This window comes from Corvus hawaiiensis, chromosome 17 (assembly GCF_020740725.1).
Source record: "Corvus hawaiiensis isolate bCorHaw1 chromosome 17, bCorHaw1.pri.cur, whole genome shotgun sequence".
Taxonomy (NCBI): domain Eukaryota; kingdom Metazoa; phylum Chordata; class Aves; order Passeriformes; family Corvidae; genus Corvus; species Corvus hawaiiensis.
This window is the reverse complement of record NC_063229.1, coordinates 10,707,430-10,729,933: the sequence shown is the minus strand read 5'-3', so window position 1 is coordinate 10,729,933 and position 22,504 is coordinate 10,707,430. Positions and strand designations below refer to the sequence as shown.

The 22,504-nt window shown below is 45.8% G+C and overlaps 2 long non-coding RNA genes across 3 annotated transcripts in view; one reads left to right on the top strand and one right to left on the bottom strand.

The window, feature by feature from the left end:
• LOC125334847 overlaps nucleotides 1–22,504 on the bottom strand; it is a 140,977-nt gene that overhangs the window by 115,396 nt on the left and 3,077 nt on the right. The window lies entirely within an intron of this gene.
• On the top strand, nucleotides 12,891–21,820 carry LOC125334845. Its single transcript, XR_007207256.1, has 3 exons — nucleotides 12,891–13,934; nucleotides 14,651–14,750; nucleotides 21,535–21,820. It is a non-coding gene; the product is annotated as an uncharacterized LOC125334845 (long non-coding RNA).

Sequence of the window (22,504 nt, the reverse complement as noted above, 5' to 3'; positions counted from 1 at the left end):
GTCCCCTGCCTTCTGCATTTGGGTCTGTCAGCACTGGGCTGCTCACATCCTCCCATGTCGTATGAGAAGCCTCCAGAGATGTTTCTCTGACTGAGAAAGAAGAAAGGACTCACGAAACCAAAGGAAGGGAGCAAGTTAAAATATTTCCCCAGCCTGAAATTCCCTGGGATTGTTTCAGCAGAAGCTGATCCAGCTCTGGAGATCCAAGCAGCCTCAGCCAGACCTCTTTTCACTGGAATAGGGCAGGACAGGGGTACACTGCCACCTTGCCAGAGCATTTCTTTATACAGAGACCCTTTTGTATCCACAGGTAAGCATGGAAATAAGCCTTGCACACCATGGTCAGATGCCACGTCCTGCCATCCCTTTCCAAACAGTGATCCATCCAGCAGATGGTATTGTTGACAAGGAGCCTGTGAAACTGGCACTGCCAGTCCTGCCTTCCCCGCGGTGGTCCATGACCTCACCGCAGAGCTGTTTGGGATGTTGCTAAGGCACATGTGGGCAGTCTGGTGTTCACCAGCAGATATTTCCAGAAATAAGATTATACCCCCTCCTAATTGATATCAGCAAGAGCCACCAAGCCAGGGCGAGCCTCCCCCGGGCACCCCCATCCATGCTGTCGCCCAGAGCATTTTATCTGGATGTAGTATGAAGATTTTGGCCTCATGGGCACTCAGAAATCCCAGAGAAGTGGCCCCTGGACACACAGAGATCATCTCAGCGCATTTGGGTTTGCTGCAAGTGGTCAAGCTATTTTTGCAGCATATGTGTAGCAGGCCAAACACAGCTTGAAGAATCACTAGACATGTGTTACCCGGTGTATGTGCACATATTTCTGCACCAGAAGCCTCCATCAGGAGCATGACACCTTTTATCATAAGGCAGCAGGACCCAAACATCCAGCCCCGCTCTGAAGCCACGCACACAATTTGAGTGCAGAAAAAGCAACAGTGTGCACAGGCATAAAATTAACTGAGCTCTGTTATCCCCTCCAGCAACTCTGCATTCAGGGATGCTGCAAAAACACAATAGCAGAAGAGGACAAAGGACAAGGATGTGGGTGGTAGAATTTGGCATCAAAGCAGGAGCTGTTCAGCTTCAGTTTTCCTAAGACAATCTGGCCTCTTGCAGCCCAAGGAGCACACAACAGGTACCGTGCAGAGCTGGCACTGAGCAAAGCTGCTGTGGGAGATGCAGATTAGACCCATGCACAGGCTGTGCGACTCACCAGGGTATCTTGGACCTACATTTCTGGACCCAACCCCTCTATTTCAAACAGCTACTGGAATTGCACTCAGGTGGGTGATCAGGCACAGCCACAGGCAGGGATACAGGTTTCCAGTGAGAACCCCAAGCTTCCTTGCCTGCCCAACAGAAGGCTGATGCCAACCCAAGGGGTTGCATCCCCCAGCACAGAAATGAGCTGGGGAGACTTACTGGGGTGCAAGTCTGGAGGGGTAAAAACCATTGAGCCACTCACCCTCTCCTTGAGTGCCCATTACAGCCCATTAAGCAATCCTGGCTTCTCTTTGCACCAAAACCCCAGGGGAAATCAGTGCCCTGGGTCTGCTCGTGGACATTTTGCAGCATGAACTGGGCACGTCAAATCCTTGTGCATTAGACATGCAGAAAAGCCAAAAAGTCATTTGGAAATAAGGAAGTGTATAAGTTACTCTAGCTTGAGGGCTCTAGTAATTTATGCACTGAGAATTTATACAGGTCATGTACCTATTTACATTGCTGTGCTCTAAAAAAATGTACAGTTACCTTAGCAACTTTAACATTGCAAGAGAGTACAGAGCTTTCTTAAAGAGACATTGTCAAGAGTGGTCAGCCTGACCAGCCTTTCCCTTGCTTCCCTGTGTCTGCTGGATCCACATCCTCCTGTGCTTTTCCCCTCAAATATCCATGTTGTTATTTTAACAATGAAAAAACCACCTCAGAACTCGCATCACCTAATAGTAAACAAAACAAGCCTACCATGTGCAAGAATGAGGAAATGTCATCAAAAAAATAGACAGAACTTACTCATTTCATCATCCTGACATGTTCTGAAAGCTTAAAATGATTTTTCAATTTGTGGAAATTGCCTAGACTCTATAAAAACATAAAGCATGCTAGTTACACCTTGGGGCTTTCAGGTTTTTAAAAAAACATTGTAGAAGAAATCTAATAAGCTGACTAGGCAATAAGCACCCAACCTCTCTAATTTGTTTTAGTCAATTCTCCCCTCTTGCCAGGATTTTTCACTAGATGTGTTCATACAGTGTTTTTCCCAAAGCCAGATTAAAAGAGAATCTCTTCAAAATGTTCCCTAGCACCCAAAATGCAAAAGCAGCTACTCAAAAGATAAACATTTTCTCTGCCCATCACAAGAGGTCTGGTACAGTGAGGTCCTACCAAGTCTGTTGCCAATCTTTTGCCAGCCCTGTGAAAAGTTTTACAAACTAAGAAAAGATGTCTGATAAATCCCCCAAGCTGACAGTTGTGGATAAGGACAGTGAAGTGGAAATTCAGGATGTGGAGGAGAGCATGGCCACCCTGCTCAGGGAATCAGGCAGCCCTTCCCTTTCTGACTGGAGTGCCCAGAGCAAGCACTGATTGATCCCCAGCACAATTCTCAGTGTGGCTCCCAAAACACAAACTTGCCACCCCAGATGATTCAGGGTGCACTTCACCAGCTGCCAAAACTCCTCCCTCATTCTCTGCAGCTGCTAAGAGCAGAGTAAAGCAATGGCAGGACACACTGTCGAGGAGGGATTGTGCTACAGAAAACAACAATGATTTTTTACAAAACCCTTAGAGACACAATCAGAAATGGCCCAGAAATTCGGCACTGTGACACTTCTGGAATTTTGACCCTTCTCTTCCTTCCTACCCACATCTACAAGCCACTGAAAACACAAAACACACAATAAAACACCTCTTTTCCCCCCATAGCTACATAACAACCATCCATCTTTCAGTATTAAGAAAAAAAAAAGGTTTATCTCCCAAACAACTCTGGTTTTGCAAACCTTAGAGAGCACACGATAGATTTAAACAACAGCTTTTTTTTCCCCAAAAAGCTATAAATGTGATATATTCCCTGCAGCATCCTGTGAATAGTGAAGGTGCCTCTTTTTTTGCACACAAAGGTTCTGCATGTTGAGCTGGGGCAGAGAGATCAAGAGGAAAGCTGTAAACCTCCTGTTTTCTGGCAACCACTTATTCCTACATGATCAAAAAAACCAGTCAAACTGTGGCTCATTGCAATCACAGGTACAACAACAAAAAAAGAAGATGCAAAGCAGCGAGATGCTGACTCCTGATGAAAAGTGTATGCCCCCAGTCAAGTTCTACAGTTCTGGGCCCACACAGTTGGATTTTAAACCAGTTGGGCCAGAGAATTAGGGGAAATACCTGCCACAAAACTCAGGGATTTTGCATTTCCAACTGTCCCTTTTCCTGGTAAGCATAGCACACCTTGGGGGCTCCATTTCAGGAAAAGATGTGGGAGTGGATCTCAGAAATCACCTTCATAAGCAGCACAAGTAGACTCCCTCCAAAGCAATACAGCTGGGCTGGGAATTCATTCCTCTTCCCTCTTGCCCTTCTGCTTATACACAACCAAGCCACAGTGATTTTCTCTCAGTATTGCACCCAGCTGTCCCATCCACACAGGGCTGCTGAGACAGTTTGGAACAGGCTGGGCAGCAGCATCTGGAGTTCTTGTAACCTGCTCCACCTCTGCAGGGGGGCCCTGAGTGACCCCCCAATGAACACCCTTCCTTCACATCACCACCCTCCCCATGGAAACCAGCAGAGGATAATGCAATTTTAAGCCATATCAGTTGTTGCAAGGAAACATCTCTTCTAAATCCAACTTCCAGACCTGCACTGAGGAGCAAAATTCCCAGGTTTCTGAGGCTCCAAACAAACAGTACAGCCACTGTCCAAAGCAGCATCCCACCTGCCTTACAGCCTCCCTTCTCTCACTGCCCTGCAGCAGGAGGAGTCTGGGAGCAGACAGGATGGGGAGAGGAGCGGCTCTGCACAGCTCCCCCCTCTCCCCATCCTCCAGGCCGTGTCCTTCCCTGTTTTCCGAGGAGGGAGCGCTGTGCCCGCCGTGCCCAGGTGCCACAGGCAGTGTGACACTTTGCCAAGGCACTGTCAGGTCTGTGCTGCGTCACAAGGAGCCCCTCCACATTAATTCAACTTGGTGGAATAAAAAAAAAAAAAAATAGAGAGAAGGCAGGACAAGGCACAGCAGATGGCTGAGGACAGATACTGCATCCCATTCTTCCTTGCTCTGCAAGGAAACAGCTTCACTCTCTGCTGTTTATCGTGCTGCTCCTAGCTTTCTTCTTTCCACCAAAAAAATTTGCAGAAATTGGTGTCCAAATACCCAAGGTCTCCATGTTTTTGTTGCCTCCACTTAAATTTTGTGGCTTTCTCTCCCCATTGCAGCTCTTGAGGCCACATAGCACAATGAGGGTGCGATTGCTATGAGATAATCACACCCTTGGGGTGTTATTAAGCACAAGGCTATGCCTCGTGCCTCTCACTCTCCAGGGATGTGATTATATCATGATAACCAAACTCCCCAGAGACACCTTATTGCAATTATGACATTTCTTTCAGGTTTATGTATGAATACATTATTCAAGGAAATTACTTTGATCACCAGAAACTTCCACTTAGTGTTCAAATACTTAAACTGGATGGTTTACCAAGATGAAGTTCCTTCCTTACAGTGTTTGACAGGGAGAGAAACGGGGCTTTTAATCTGAGCAGAGCAGCACCAGGGCCTAATCACCAACATGCAGATGCACTCTCTCTTATTTAGGATGGCAGTTTTGCAAATATCCCAACTAATCCAAATATTCAACCCATATTTTGGCAATTCCAATCCTTGGAGAACTCATCCCACAAGTAATTCCTCTGAAGAAACATTTAAGATAAAAAGAATTAAAGATGGAGCTGTTACCTTCTGGCTTTTTAAGCACTCAGACCTGCTGGTTCGAGGATCAGAAAGAAGTAAGAGCTCCTCTTACTGACTTTATAAACTTGGCTGGGCCACTGAACTGGAGTAGCCTCACCTGTGTAAGGCACCCAGCATCCCACCAAGTGTTTCCAATGACCTCCAATGACTCTTTGCAATGACTGACCCAAATGCTCCAGCAAAACTCGTTAGTTTAATGTGCCCACCTGCCTCCCTTGATTATGGAAGTCTCTGCAGCAGCAGGAGCTGTTTGTACAGCTGGTTTTCTGCTTCCACTGTGGTGCAAGAACAATCAGATCTACAATGCTGAAGGGTTAAATAGTTGAGGGGCCAGAACTAGTTCTACAGATTAGTGGTGGGGCAAAATCAAGGTCACACAGCAGATAGGTCACAGGAAAGGCCAGCACTGTGCCACAGATGGATAGTGTTAGCTGATAAAAGGTGCAGCCAGAAGGTCTCCAAAGCCCATCAGATCCTTCAGGGACCAACTGAATTAAAACAGAGAAGCAGAAATAACACCTGCACCCCAATAGCAATGAATATTCCCCAGGGACATATGGACTGAGCAGGAGGGTACTGTGGATCTGTTCCTGTGCTTGTTTTAGTGACCTTGGCTGAGTGTTTATGAAATACATATTGGTTATCGATCGCTGTCCCCATCCCTCACCACAGAGAAACCACAGTTAATGGCATCGGTCTGGTGTCAGAGAAGCACAGAAAACATGCACAGAAGAGGACACAGCCTTAGTGCTTTGTGGCAGGGATCAGAAAATACACATCCAAACTCAGTGGCATCATCCAAAGGCTTTTTTCCATAGTTTCTGTACAGCTGGGCTGTGTTCCACAGCAACACTTCCTGCTCCAAACAGCCCTGCTATCGCTGCTTCTTTAACAGCCAGCAATTCCAAATGTCTGTGCCACCTTCTACACCAGTCCAAGGGGTACAAACAATATGTACCTAATTTTTTATGCTCTCTTTCAAATGAAAAAAAATAAAATAAAAGGCTTGTGCCAGAAAAAAAAATAAGCTCTTATTAACCAAATTCTGGCAGTTTGGTTAAATAGTTTGTTTTTTAAAAAGTCCTGAATGAGATGGGAATTTTAACAAGAGCTCAGTGTGCACAGTACAGCTGAACAACCTACAGGAACATTCCCACTCTGGGTACTCAGTTAATATCTTACTGATGTTATTCCTCCACTTGTGACCAACAGCCACAGAAGATATCTCATCATTGTTCCAAATTTCCTATGCCAAGCCTGTCTTTCCTATGCAAAGTATTAGTCCCTGATCACCTGTCTCTGCTAAACATAATTGCATCCTGTCATGAGCTTTGATCTCTAAAATAGAGATCATCTCTAAAATTGCCAGTGCTTGGGGGCCTCTGCCTTGCTGACACGTGCTGCAGCAGAGCTCCCTCACGGAACAGTTTAAAATAGCAGGAATTTGGCTGTGCTGGCTGTGAGGTGGTTCAACCTTTTATTTGGGACTTTAGAGAACAGCTTATTGGTGAAGCTCCTGACACCCTTGTCCATGGTAGGACTGAATTCCGTGGAGGTGCCTGTGCTGATGCTTCTTCAGCCCCAGGTGGCTGCCAGGAAAAGGCATCTGCTGGTCCCAGAGGTCACAGACCACGCTCTGGTGCTCTTGGAAAGCTTTGTCTTGCTGGGCAATAGTGCTGTCATGCACCTACAAGCCCACCTGAAAACGGGGAATACAAATTCCTCCAGTCAGCACAAGACCTTCTGAGAGCTGCTGCAATTCTCCTGTGCCTTCCTCAGCCTTCCCACCACCTTCCGAGCCCATCACGCTCACACCTCTTCCTCTGAATTTGAGAAGCAAAGTGGAAGCGTCAGAAAATCTGTTACACAGGTGATGCTTCACTTACAACAGCCATGAGAACGTTTCTGCCACAGGAGCCAAATATATATATAAAGTGCTAAAGATAATGACAGAGTGTGCACTACCAGCCTCTCATCGCTGTATAGTTATTGGTGATAAATACAAATCCATGGTGAATGTCATATATCTCACATCCTTTGCTGACTATCAGTAAAGGTGACTCCAGGCAGGGGCAGCTTATCTCCAGCAGTGTACCAAGTTAATTGAAATGAGTTTAATACCAGCTCAAATGATCAAATTCCTACACACACGACTTTGTTTCTATCTCTTCAGCAATGTGAAAGGCGACCTGCAGAATTACAATGTGATGGAAAGCGCCAAGAGAGCTGGTCAGACACATCAGAGGGGGGAAAGAATGGGGAATTTGGTTAAGAAGTGCATTTTATTGCTAAACAATCCCTGTTGTTTGAAAGCTCTGGATGATGATAAACAAAAATATTAATGCAGAGTAGATTCATTACTAATGTCACTATGAACTGGTATTTACAACCTTTGCACTGCTGCTCACCCAGCCTTCCTCAAACAGTGTTTTTCTTTACACTATGAAGTTGAGCAGAAACCAAACATTTATGTGTTATCAGGAAAATTGCCTCTTGCTTATCCTGTTATCACAGCACGTGGGGAGTGATGCTGGGAGGCTGAAGCAGCTGCTCCCACAAAATAACTGACAAAGAGCATCCTTGGGGTTTCTGTGCACCAGGACTTGCTGATGGAGGCAAATGTGAATTATGGTAGGGCTCAGCCCAGCACAACTCTCTGCATCAATTTTAGTCCTAATTCAGCCACCAATTCTTCCCCTTTATTTGGCCCAAACCTTCTTTTTTTACACCATTCATGTGCCCCACTAACCCAGACGTGGCAGTCCAGGCTTAAGCTGGGTAAACTGAGGCTGAAGAAGATTATGTGTGGAAAAAGCCCTTTCTGTGATAAAAGAGAGTGGGAGGCCCTGGTTTGTTTGGCCTGGAAAACCTGAGGCCATGGGTGATGCCCCCTGGCTCTCTCCCCTGGTTTGGAAACAAAACACACACCTTGGAAAGCTGCTTAGACCTTCCCTCAATGCACCCACTGCACAGTAGGAAGAGCCTCCTGTGTTCATCATGAATGCAAATAACAAATGCAATTTGTATACAACAAACGCTCCTTTGGACAACCAGCAAGAGCAATAATTATATTTCTAAAAATCCCCCGTGACTCAGATCCTCTGTTTGCAGTGACTGTATCGCTCAAGAGGAGGTCTTAGATCACTGTATTTCTCCAAGCTAAACCACTCTCCTCATGGTAACAAATAAATGCACTTGTTATGGTGTACTTGGTTCTCATAAGGACAATTACGCAAGGACAGCATCAGTGCTGCCAGAAAATGAAATCAAGGGAGGAGGCAGTGGTTGCCAAAGCTGAGCCTGTACTTTATGAAATCCGATTCTCTCCCAAAGACACAACTCGAGCCTGGCAGTATTTGCAGAGGTGACACAACTCAGGACATATTCCCGTGTTGCAAAATTCATTGAGGGCAGAAGAAGAAAAAAAAAAACGAAACAAAAAAAACCAAAACAAAGCAAAACCTCAAACACTTTACCATCTAAGGAGAGGAGTTTAAAATAAATGCACAATGAAAGGTTATGCTGTCATTAAAGGAGTAGCCAACACTTTCCAGCATGAGTTAACACAGTACTGCACAGACACTTTGCATTTGCAGCTAATCTGCCAATGATTAAATGAGCTGTTATTGAGCATTTGCCCTGTTGAACTAGGTTTTTCTTATCCTTATTAATCATTCATTTTGCACTACAGTAGCCTCCTGTCTTTAAGCAAAACATCTCTTTTTTTCCTTTTTTTTTCACTTAGGCAAATTTACCCTTTTTTTTATCCTTTTCTTTCGTCTGGTGATGCCCTTTCTGATCCCAAGAGCAGATAGCTGAGCAAAGGCATGGACAAAACCTGGGAGAGCTCGAAAGAGCGTGGGGAAGCAAATTCTTTTTCCACTCAAACTTCAGGAGTTGAAAGTAGAGGACATAGCTGGAGCCACTAAGCTGTGGTGTAAACACGGCCATTTAAGAGGATTTGCATACCATTTATTAACCTTCCAGAGGAACTACACAGACCCCAGTCAGGGAAAACAACTGTGTACACATGTTCCTTCCATTCTTGTTATCGAAATTTCGCTTCTGCCAGCCACCTCCCAGCATTGTCCACAGGCAGATAAATACTGGGAATGGGAAGGGGGTGGATGGATCCAGCCTCTTCCCTGTCCCCTTTGGGTTTCATGAGATCTGGAATTCATTTTTAGCTACATTTTAAGAAGAAAGGTGTGAGCAGGCACCTGCTGTGCTTCAGGTATTTGTTAATGTCCAGAAAGGAAGGTGATCCTGTGATCCAGGCAGTCCTGTCAGGAGGGACTGTGGATGCTGGGTGGATGCGGGTGCTGAGTGCTGGTGTGGACCATCTGCAGTGCCGGGGGCTGTGGCAGAGCCTGCAGCACCTCCCATGTCCTCAGGTTCCTCCACGAGGTCCCAGTCTCACCTTCACCCTAATTTAGGATTTCTCCCTGTGCCACCACAGTTTGTGCCTCAGTTTCCTCAGGATGAAATGGGGACACCAAGGCCTCCTCCCCTTCCTTGGGCACTCCCAGATCCCTCCTGGCCCTGTAAGCACCATCCCTTGCTTTCTTTTTGCTGTATTTACTGCATACATTTCAAGGTGCTTAGTAAAAATTCTCAACAGTCAATTTTACAACATTCTGGAAAGAAAATCTTCTCTATACAGGCATATTACTGAGATTTTTTTTTTTGAGAAATACAGAGGAAACAAAAGCAAAAAACTGTTCCCTGAGTAGTAAGTAAATTGTGCACCCACACAGGTTAAGAGCAGACGGCTGGCACACAGACACAAACGGGGTGGGGAGATGCTGGATGGAGAAATTCCAAAGGCACCAACTGCCCCATCTCCCACAGAGCTTGAATTGCATCTCCACAAAACCCTCCAGCCTGTTTTTTTTTTTGGATGTCTGTGCTTCATGGAGAGCAACCCAGTGGGAGGGGGTACAAAGTACCCTGGGACTTAGGAGATACAGACTCTCATCCCCATCCTACCATGTATTTGCAGAGCTCCAGAGTCCCTCCAGTTTCATCTGCACCACCTTGAGAAAAGGCCAGAGCCTTGATTCTGCAACCTGCACTTCCTTGGAACCAGTGGTGCCTTTTACCATGGCAGTATCTTGGTGCCCCAGTGCCTTAGCAGGAGTCCTGGTGTGCTGGGACTGCATGAAGATGCATGAATTTCCACGAATTTCCCTGGAAAGCCCAGATTTCTATCCTTGAGAATTCTCTGCACCATTTCTAAGAGTAAAGGTGTGAGCTGAGTTTGGAGCTGGGGGTGAATGGGGATGAAGATCAAACATCACTGTAAAGGCGTTAAAGGCACCAGGGACTCCTCCAGCCCCTGCTCCTTCCCCACCACACACACAAACGTTCTCCTACTTCAAAGCTTAATACATTATGTTACTTGCTTTAAATAAATGAATAGATAAATAAATAAAATCAGGAAGCAAAGCTTGTTAGAAGGGTTTTTTCCTCTGCTATTTCTTCTATTTTTTAACTTTAAACACATGTTTCATTCACTTTACTCTTTGGTTTAGAAGCTGGATTCACTAATATGTTTCTTTGCTTTCGTATAACAGCGTGTTGTAAAGTTTACTCTGCAAGCACTGCGTAGGAAATGCTTTGAAATAAAGCTCTGTAATTGATTTTTCATTGATTTTTTTGGTTAAACTACCAGACCTATGCCATTTTATAAAACGGTATTGTTATGTGTTTTTTATTCAGGTTATAATTTATTTTAAGAATAACTTCTTTAAACTCTTAATGTAATGAAATCCACCTTCATGATAGCTACACTACCACTAAAAATCCAACACCTTCCAAAACCCAAGGTGGTCACACAAATCCTGACATCCAATATGTTAAAGATATGTTTGGAAAGTGTAATTAATGTAAGACAGAAAGCAAAAAAGAAAGTTCTGAAATCTCTCCCGGCAATCACATACTTCTCAGTGTACTACAAATGCAGTTCCAAGGGCTATTTTTAGCCTGGCACACACGGGTATATTGTTACCCAGCCTGGTGCTAGAATTAATTTTACATATCTTTCTGATGGAAGAAGATGCTATATTCAAGAGCAGGCACAGAAGTCATCCTTATCTTGCATTCTCCATGAGAACATTTGACCTTCCTGATTTGGGTTCATTTGACAAGAATTTCCTGGCTGCTGGATGATCTGCATCTCATGTAGAATGATTATAATAAAAGTTGGTATCACAAACCCTACACAGAGCAGCATTCTCTTCACCTACTGAAAGGTGACATTTTCCAAGCTGTTACCTAGAGAGCAAAGGACAAATGGAAAAGATCAGTCACATAAAAGCAGCATTATCATAATATCCCATGGCAATTTCAGGGTCCTTTGAAGGCCAGATGCTTCTGCTCCATATCTAAATTTCCTATAATAAGAGACTCAATGGAAACACAAACGTCGCAAAGTAAGAAATCCTGGCTAACCTGCAATTTCAAGTAATTTTCTGTTTAGAGTTGGTCAATGTTTTTCTGTGTGAAAGCAGAACATTTTCCCTGCAGTGCCAAGGAGAGACAACCAAATATTGCGAGTGAAGTTGTACAAAACACTGTGGACAGATTGGAACCTTTGGACTGGCTCAGCTGGGTGGGAGCTGCAGCTGAGGAGCTTCAAGTGAGGCTGAATTTCCTCAAAGGGCAGGAATTGTCTGGCAGGATCCCACCTCATCCGTGGCAGCTGCTTCACAGCAAACACAAGACACCCTAGGATTGATAATCCCAAACCAACCTGGACGCAGTGAAAGCTTTTTGGTGGTTTCTTCCCACACCAAAGCAGAGAACTTCCAATGCTTTTTTAAAAATGTTTGGTTCTGCTGCAACATATTGGGTGTATCTGTTGTTGGTGTTCAGTGCTCAGACTCTTCTGAAGCCTCCAAAGTTTGCAAATCAAGGGTTGGAGTGAAACCCAAGGAAAGCCAGTCCCTCACAAGATCTGAGTGTGGTTTGGGCTCAGCAATGAGCAGCTCCTGGGTACACCCCCAGCAAGCTGACGTATTCCAAACTCTGCAAGCTCCATTTCCTTGCACAGATGGCAACCTTGCATGGAAGGTCCACAGCGAACTCTAAAACTGTCATTTCAACCAAACCCTCGTGTTGGCCCTGCCTTTCTTAGGCCAAAATCATGCCAGACTATCTGCAGGAGCTGGGGAAAGAGACTGGCTTTAGGAGAGTGCAAACTGACTTCATTGGAACCACTGCCAAGCCACGCTGATGGAAATAAGAGGAAAATCACTGTCCTCCAGCCTGAATTCCCAGAGGAAGAAGAGCCTTTGCACAGCCCTGGTTCCCACTTGCTCAGCCAAAAGAGAACAAAAACAAATAAGGAAGGCAGGGGACAACATCCATGGAGTCTGACCAATGCACGTATCTACCTGGCTTTGCTCAGCTAAATCATCTCAAAATATAGGCTGGTTTCCTGGTTGTTGTTCTTTATTTATATATTTTGGAAGGAGTGGGGGGGGGGGGGGGGGGAGAAAGGAAAAAGAAAAAATCGATTCCTCTATGATTTACGGTGGGGTTAAGGCAAACGTGAAGCCCATGTTAAGGCTGTTCATCTCATGATAAGGCAGCAAAAAGGTCAACAAATTACTCTCTCCCTAATGGTTCATTTGAACCAATGAAAACAGGATATTTTATCCTCCCGGGTCAGGCCTGCTTAGAAATCCTACGTCCCTTTCCTTCTCTCCCTCCTCAGCCTCCCCCCATACCCCCTCCCTCCCTCCCATTCCCGGCCCCTTTCTTTTAACTCTCTATCTCTGATCCTCCAAGGTGACCTTTTCTCCCACTCCTAATACCAAATTTTCTGGCTGAGTGGCGCTGAGCGCGGCTGCCGCCCTGGCCGGGAGTCCCTGGGCTGCAGGGGCCGGGTTTGGAGCTGCAGCCCAGCCTCGGGACGGGCTGTGCCACGCTGATGCTGCTGTGCCGAGCGGGAAAAGGATCCAGAGCCGGAGCGATGGAGGGGGGAGAGCCCTGCGGTTCCTGCCCTGCTTGGGAGAGGTTTATGTGGCCATCGGAGCCTCATCAGTTGTAACCTCTCAGGGGATGATCCAGGGTTCTCCTGCTTTAGCCAGAGCTGGAGCAGCGAGCGCTAACTGCTGCCTATTAGGAATAGCTATCACATCTAATTGTTACCCTCGCTGCTGATTGAGGGGGGAAGTGGAGGGATGGGAAGTTCAGCCGGGTGACATGATGCAGTTTTAATGAGTCTCTCTTTTTCTTTCCCTTTTCTTCTTCCATTGTTTTTTTTCCCCCCGGCCTGGCTGTTTTAATATGGAAATATAGTAAATTCCAGCAAAATCAGGCTGGCACGCAGAGCACAGACCGAAGGCAAACCTCCAGGAGGCTTTCAGCAGTGGCTGGGCAGCAATAGCAATACAGAAGCAATTAGTTCCTTAAGTTCTTTAGTGCAGGGCCTTTGGAAGGGGGTGGACACTAGATTAAGCCCTGCTTCATTTGCCTATTTATTCAGCTGTCAGAAGGCTGAAAGGGTTAAATCGTGTGTTGGAGCAGAAAGCGTCCCCAGAGCCCCCTCCCGAGTGACCGTCCCCGGCAGACAGCGCTGGCTCCACCGCAGCACCGCCGCTCGCTGCAGCCTGACCTCACGCATTAAACAGTTAAAAATGTACTTTTTCCCCTCTCCCAGCAGATGCAGAGCTGCGAGGTGGGGCGCCAGCACAACCTGACTCAGCAAAGGCTCCTGATGCCAGCGCAGCCCCATCGGTGCTGGAATTCACCCCAACAGAGGCGAGCGGAGCCCGGGGCTGCTCCCAAAGCCAAACACACGCTCTGCAGAATTAGCCCCAGTTTAGAAAAAGAGGATTTCTGAGCTGGGGTGCATATCTGACACCGGGAGAGGCTGGTACACAGCGACGGACTCTCTGTCTCTAAATAATGGAGAGATTAAGCTCTACACTGGGATCTGGTTTGTATTTGTTTCTTGCCTTGCTTCCCCATCCCTGCAGCCGTGTGTGTGTCTGAGCCGTGCATCCCAGGGCTGCCCTGCACATCCCAGCTCGTATTTTCCACATTTCATCAGAACTAGATAAAAAAAGTTAACTCTCCCAGTGTAGTTGTTTTGCTTTGTATGCCTCAACGCGCACACTGGGCATCAATTGTGTCTGTACCAGGGAAGGTTTTAATTACAGAATCATGTTTGTGGTGCATGACCAGTTTATCCCCAATATAGGTCACTAATTTGGATTCTCTTTTGGCTGGAGGATCCCGTAGTGCTGCTCGCTGTGATGTCTGGCAGCTCATACCCAACCCCAGAGCTTTTGCTCTTTCTCTCTGAGTTGTTTGAGATACAAATTCGAGAGAATCTCTTTTCACAATCGAAGAAATGTGTGTGTTTGGTTGGTTGTTGTTCCAGGATTTTTTTTTCCTTGAAGAATTAAAAATGTAACATATTTGAAACGTATTTAGAGACAGGGCTCACATACAATCACACACTCAGAGGAGGGATGCCAGTGCGTATGGAGTATGATAGCTCAAAACACAGAGAGAGCATGTAATGCAATTTTGTTGTAGCATATCATTGAATTTTGTTAATATAATAACCTGAAATAAAGTATTAAGACAGATTGACATGCCTGGGTAGCACAGCTGAGGATTCAAATATTTAAATCTAACATGTTCTAGCTTGTTCCTACTGAAATTGATGGAAGTTCTCCTTCACAGCTGATTGCAGTGGGGAAAAATGGATCCAGCTTATGCAGAATAATGACAGCAAGGGGAATGGGTAAGTTCAGCTGAGTTTTCAAATGTTGATTTCTCAGCTCAAATCAGCTCTAATTTCCATTTGGCTTTTGGTGGGGTTTGGGGGTGGGTTTTGGGGTTTTTTGTTTGTTAGAGGAAAAAAAAGGAAGCTGTTTTCTTCGACATCCAGAAATAAAATAGAAATCATCCCAATGCAAGGAAAGAGAGAGGGGAAGAGAGTGAAAAATCTGTTTTATCTGCATCTTCCCTTCATGCCTTTCACTTCTTTCACCACTCTTCTATTTGCCACTTTATCTACCCAAAGGATGAGACCATATCCTGCTGGAACCTGGGGGTTCTCTAAGTCTGCTCACAACAAAAACTTCAAACCATGTTTTTGAGCTCCAAATCAGAAAACACAAATATTGCAAAAAATATCATAGCCTCACGCTCAATTTATGGGTGGTCACATTCTCATTCCAGTCACCTATCTCTATTCCAAGACCATTCTGAGCAGGTAGTCGCTCTTTTAGCTGCCTGATAACATAATTTTAATTTTTTTTTTTTCCAGGACTCTGCAGCTTAACATTAGCAATTTGTGTCTGGGCATTCATCCTCCAAACACACTTCAAAAGATTTTAGCAACAAGGCACTGGTTGGTGTTTCCATCGAGACGACAGGGATGCCCCAGTTAATCACAGGAGAAACAGGCTCCAACCCAGACCCTAAAAAGATGAAATCTTTCAAAAAAGACTGCACCTATTTCAAATTATTTCTACAGAGGGTATTCTCCATCACCCCTCCCCAGGACCATCTCCTTTGATTGACTTTAAATGTCATGGAAGTTCTGGGAAATAGAAAACTTCTGTAATAAGACTCACACAAACACATTTAAAGCTCATTTAAAGCAAATGCAAATTTCCATGCTAAAAACTTGCTGTTTCAAAATGCTTTCTCACATTAAAAGCCGAGTTTTCAAAAAGGAAGCTGTAGCAGCTACAAAAGCAGACGGGAGAATTTTGCTAGAAATAAGGAGGAAACACCTCTTTTCCTTCAAACAAAACTAAATGAAATGGATTAATGAATGGCTGGGAAAATCGACAGGAAGGGTCCTGACATTTCCAATAGGAGCTTTGAAGGGAAAGAAAATGGCAATTCCCAGACCTCCCAAAACAACCCAAAGAAATCCTTTCTGTGGTAGAAGTCTGGAAAGAGGAAAAATGCATATCCCAAAATACTGCAACACCGCTCAGGGAAGGGCAAGAGAAAACCCTTCCACTATTTCCAGTCTCCTGACTGAAAACTCAACCTAAATGATGTCAGGTTTTAGCTACAAGGTTCTTTTGGTATGTTTTGTTCAGGTGGGGTGTTGGCTTGGGTTTGTGCTGTTTTTTGCTCCAGTTGCGCTTGACAAAAATCACAAACCTTTTCAGCTGCTGAATCCTTCCTGCACTGCTCGCAGCATTCCCGGGAAGGTTCACCTTCTGTGGGAAACAAAGAGTTGGGGGAGGCAGACGGGAGCAGCAGCCCAGCCCTACTGCCCCATCCCGCATCCCGGGGAAGGCACAAGCCCCTCGCAGGGTGCGACCTTGCTCAGGACGTTCCCTTTGCACCTTCCCGGGAAAGGAAAATGCCATTCCCGGCTCCTTCGGGCTCGCTTTTACATTCAAATCAGCCTCCCGGGGCACGGGGCTGGGCGCTCACCCCAAGACACGAGCCAAAGTGTGACTGTGTGTTCCTGAGCTGGAGGAAAACACCGGGAATACAAATTGGAGCTCGGATCGTTTCCTGGCGTTATTTCACTGTAAATTTAAATGGCCTTGGCATTGTGAAGCTCTCTCATTTATTTTAAAAGCAGGAAAGATTTATTTTACCCAGAAGTCGTTCAGAGTGGGATGGAGAACAACCAGGACTTGGGTTTTGCTCTTTTCCTAACAACAGCTGAAGTCAGGGCTGCCTCTGGGCTGAATTGCAGAGGGGTTTGGGGTACTTTTATTTCTCTTCCAAAATACCCTCACATTTTTCCTTTATTTCCTGCACATCATCTTCTGACATAACTCCTGGTACTGTGATGTGACATTTACCCTTTTAAAACCCACCTGGGTTTTAAGTCGCAGCTTTCAGAGCCATCCCTGTATTTCTTGTACATGCTAAACATAAAAGTCCCTTCATAGGAATTCAGGTTATTTTGGCAAATGTGGGGTCAATCTCCTGGTCACAAACAAAGTGTTGCTGCTGAGAAGTGTTCTGAGACACAAACAAACACTTAGCATTAACCTCCTCCCTTTCAGAGATGGAAGAACAGGCTGGGGAACGAAAAATGACCCTAAGACAAAGAACAGACCTGCAGGGAATCTGAGCTTACTGCTCATGCTCCTGGCTGGCAGCCCCATCCCTGTACCACTACTCAAGCTCTACATCTTTGCAGAGTATGCAACTGGCATATGGAATTTTCAAAAGCAATTTTGTAAAGATGGGCTTCTATTTCTGTGCATGCCATAGCTTTTAATCCTGAGGCAGAAACAACCAATGCCTGAGTTTTGCATGCATGCATATGCATTACCTGGAAAAGGCAGGCGAATGTCAGTTTTGGGTTTCTACCAAAATCTTCCCTTAGCTGAGTTTTTCTCAGAAACTAGAGAACAGACAGAAGCAGAGCCCTTAAAATATGTTTTCAGGATTTAAAATGCAAACTGCAGCCTTCCTCCCTTCCCTACTTGTACCTGGGGTGACATTCAGCACTCTGGGGACTCACAGATCATCCCCTAGATGCAGCACAAAGTGGCCGAGGTGGACATCACACCACAGAGGTGAATGCTGAATTTGGGTACAAGCTCTCTGTCGGACAAAGAACATGCAGAGAGAGGCTGGAGAGGAATAAAAGCAGGGATGAGAGATATTCCTGACTGACCTGCTGTTATTTGAATACACAGACTCAGGCTGTGCAGAGAGGCCAGTTCTGGATATTAACACAGAGGAGATTTCAAGCTCTGCCTTCAGGGTTGGAGCTGGACTCTCTTTTGTCATATATTCACATCTCCTTTGTGTACAGCCCATTAGCTGAGGCTGTGCCCAGGCTGTCAGGGGTAGGAATAGAGCCATGTGCATGTTGGATCAGGAGTGTCGAATCCCTGGGTTTTCATGGATGCTCAGCAGCCAGCCAGGGCACCCATTGTTGGACTTGGTTGTACATGGCTAAGAAATTCTGAATCTGAATCACTCATTTACTGCCCACTCCGAGAGGAACTGGCCCTAAAATCTGGGAGAGCTGTAAACAGCCCTTCTTCTATGAACTAAGATGAAGGTTTGTTCGTATCTGTTCCTTTAGATGTTTATTGCCCTAACTGGCTTTTCATTAACTCAAGAGCTCTGCTATTAATTTTAATATTCCCAGCATTTATGACCTTGTAGCTATATCATCTGATTCCCTCCATATATACATTCTAGGTCATCAAGAGTTTGTTTCATTTTCCCAACGAAAATGGAAAAACTGGCTTTTAAAACTATCTGACCAGGTCATGCAAATTCCTACAGAGGAGTTCTGAAAAATACTCAAAGCCTGATCTTTTCTGGGCACAGACTCCTCACTGAAATTTGGGGTATGTATTCAAGTGTAGAAATTACATTTGTTGAAATCATGCATCAAAAAGTAATGTTTTCCCTTTTTAAAAAAAAAATTTAGAATTCTGTGGTCCACTTCCATAGGGCTGTGTCCAGTTTAAAATTTGGGGTCCAGATAAACTTTGTTCTTCAGACACAGAGGGGAGAAAGAAAGTAAAAGGGAAAAAAAAATCAGCTTTTTTGTGAGCGAACTTCTTTTTCCTGTTACTATTTACTCTGACCCCAATGAATCACTTATTTTTTAACCTTTTAAAGGTTTATATTACCAAGACAGAAAAAGATATTTAAAGTATGCATAACCATCACTTTTCCATTTGTGGCCTGTCTAGAAGCTTCCAGTCTTTGGATCAAACACCCCAGAGATATCGGTGTGGCCCAGGTGTCACCTTCCATCCTCGGCTTGCAGGAGCTGGTTAAGCTCTGCAGATTTCATTGGTATCTGTGTTCACTGATGTGAGGTTTTTAATCTTGTCCTTGGGCTGGCTCTAACTATGATCTGAGCTAAGTGGCAGCAAGGTGAAAGGAAGTGATTAATATTGTTTTCTGTGGTGACTGCATTGAGCCTCTCGCTCTGAGGGTCTGTGAGCGATGGCCATGGTCAACTCTGCACCACACAGGATTCGGCTCTGCTGATACACAATTCTCTTGAACTATCACATATGCAAGAGAACAACAGAGTCTGAGGGGAAGGAAAAGTCCAGAAATGAAATCAGGCCATAAAATAATAAATTTTCTGCTGGACTAGAACTGTCATGTCATGGGAAAGGAGCAAACTGAAGAGGCTGAAAATTTGAATCATCTCCCTTCATCGTCAGGACGGTGGGGATGCAGGGATCAGAGAGCTCTGGCTACCCCAGCTAAACCTAACACAGACCTTCAGGCATGGAAAACACCCTTCAGACCTTCCACATCTTTGGCTTTCTTCTCACTATCTTCAGCCTCTCTCCTTGATTTGAAGGGGAGAAAAATCCACTTGGCATTTGCAAATGGCTGTGATTCAATGCAGCGAAGGGTCTCTACCGCCGCCAGCCTCGCTGAGCCTTGGGAACTCCTTGTGCCATAATGAAATCACATCTGCTGCCGAGTAGGGAGTCAGTGAAGGATGGATGAGTGGGGAGATGCTTTCTCAGGCAGGCTGGGCTCTACTACTTCCCGAGTTTAACATCCGTGTGCTGCACCATCTGGGCATTGGCCCAGGCATCTGCCCCGGCTACAGCGACTCTCGGGCAGGTGAGGGGGTGGAGCACGGTGGCACTGTTTGCAATGGATCAGCTGCTAGGGAGTGGAAGTCCTGATCTTTTTAGGCACTCTCTCACAAAACCCAGTGTCACAAATGGATGCCCTGATTCCAATGAGAGGCTACAGCAGGCTTGGGAAAGCCCAGAGAAGTGGGCATAAAGGCAAACAGTGAATCTCATAATGGATTCCTGGTAACAAGTGCCTACAGAAGTAGCACTCTTAACAAATTTCTCCAAGCTCTTAGAGCATCTTAAGGGGAGATCACTCTGTTGCTTGCTTTATGAGTCTGTGGAGGATCCTACTGGGTAAGAAATGCACATATTTAAGTTTATGGGAAGCTAAACCTAACATTTAGTGCCCAGCTCTGTTCATATTCAGCTCTTTGCATTCTGAGGTATATTCCTGCCATATGGGGCATTCTGGCTGACCAAACCAGAATGGGTTCTGTAATTATTTAATTGCTATAGCACGATGATACCTGTTATTAATATTATAAATAATAAACAATATGTCTTAAATTATAAACCCCAAAGAGCAAGTCAGACAGATGCATGGGGTAAAAAAAAGAGCAATGTGAAAAATACATCCCTCCAGTAAAGATGGAACTGTGGCACTGTAGGAGTCAGGGAAGTGGAAATACTTGGAAAATAACAGTTTGGTCCCTGCCTTGTGCTGAATCTGCACAAACACACACCATATGAAATAGTCTCTGTCCCGAGGACTTAAAATTCATGGCTTAGGCTGAGTGAGAAACTGCGTTTATGATCTCACTGAGGAAAGATCTTCAGGGGTAGAAAGAGCCAAGTCAGTGGATTTTATCGTCTCCAGCTGGGTTTTCACCTCCATGCCCACCAAGAAGAGCTCTCTCACAGAAAAGGTTTGCAGAGGGAGAGAGGGCAGGGACTGCCAGAGAGAGAAGTACAGGAGCAGAGACCAACAAAAGGGAGAGAGCAAGAAAAGAAAGAGGCAGGACAAGGTCTCCGCTCATCTTTTTTCAAGGGACAATGGAAATGCTTTAGGGGGAAAAGCCAAGCAGGGTAAGAAGCAGGGCTGGAAGTGATAAAGAAATGTTTCACTGCCAGTGAGGGTGACATTCAACTAATCTTTCCCTGCTGTCAGTGAGCGGAGCCTGGACCTGACATCTCCACAGACAGGTCCTACATGGGCTCCCTGCCACAGCCACCTCCCCAGCTCTCCCTTCCTCTCATGTCTGTGCAGAGCAAGAGAAGGGACAACATTTACTGCGTTTTGTTTTTATGTAAAAAAAGAGTGACTTGGATAGAAATCACTCAATATCTCTTAACCCCCCATCCCATCTCCTCTCCTAGAAAAACTCCTGTCTTTACTTTTTACTGCCTCCATCAAATAAGAAGCAGAAGTTCCCTCAGTGCTGGAGAGCCTGGTGAGGATCCCCATCCCTCTGCTTCCTCACCCTGCCCCTTCCAGCTCTGGAGGCACCAGCTCACATCTCTAGCAGCAAAGCCAAGGAAAGTGCTTTAACCCTGAGGGTTTTCCCTGAGTACCTTGGAGAGGCTGGGAATTTTGGCAATGAGGAGGGAAAAGAGAGGAGATAATAATAAGAGGAATGAGAATACCCAAGCACAGAACTCCACATGAATGAACGGCTCCAAGGTCACCCGGTAGATGGCATGGAGACAGGTGGGACAGATTTCATCCGTGCTCCCTGTCCTCTAATGAAAGATGCACTTTAATGTGCTGATTTCATTTGCACCAACTTCTTTTAAGTGCAAAGCAAATGCAGAAACTCCAGAGATTTGCTGCACTGCTAAAAAAAAATCTTTAGTAAATAATTAGCTTAAATCATGCATTTATGTATGTAAGTTTTGTGGTGTTTACAAATTAATGATAGTAACAGACCTTGTGTGGTAGGGTCGGGGCAGTGGGTTTACACCTCATCCCTGATTTCTTCAAAATTGTCCAGCAAAATTTTTATTCTTTTATTCTAGGGTGTTGATGATGACACAAGGAGAGAGAAGAAATAAATCTCACTGGGACAGTGTGGACAGGAGTGCCTGTTTGCCCTGGGAAGAATTGGAAGAAGAAGAAGAAAAGAAGTGGATCGCTGCGGTACATTAATTGTACAAGAACTGCAAAATGGCTGAAAACAGAGGGATGGTATTTATAAAGCTGTCTAGTTTTGAAAAGATCAAAGGCAGAGGCAGAGAAATAATCCATTGGACGTGTCTAATTGCAAAGCGCATATTGTAAAAAAAAAAAAAAAAAAAAAAATTAAAAAAAGGAATCCCACGCTGTTTCCTTTGGCTCCTGCCTCTGCCCGGGGCTCGGTCCGCACGGCTGGGCAGGCGCTCACCGGCAGCCGAGGCTGCAGCGCTCCCTGCACCGCCCTGCCCGCTGTGACAGCGCGGGTGTCCGCGGGAAGGACAAACCCGGAGCGTCTGTGGAGGAGAGAGCTGGGAGCAGGTCACCGGGCCACTGGCTGTGACACCCAGGGCTGTCACTCTGGGGACACACCAGCCAGATCCACTCAGGGCTCGATTTAAGGGAAAAAAACCCAAGGGCCCTTTGATGCGTGATGGGGAGAGGCCGGGTCCCCTCGAAAGCCACCCCCAAGTGCTCGATGGCTGCGTGGGCTCTGCAGTTCATCCACCCCAAACTGCGCCCGATCTCCTTCAAAACCCACCTACTGCTGTCCCCACTGCCCCGGGAGCCAGGACAGGGGCCGCTGGCTGGGGGGAGCTCCGAGGGTTGGGGAGGGGACAGGGGCAGGCAGGGCCAGGCAGGGCAGGCGTAGGCTGGGACAGGCAGGGCTGGGACAGGGCAGGGACAGGGCAGGGACAGGCAAGCCAGGGAGAGTCGAGACAGGCACGGGGGAGGCTGAGGGGGGAAACAGTGTCTCTGTCCCTGCCTTTTGAGCCAAGGACCGTGTCCGGGACTGGCTCTGGGAGCGGAGCGGCA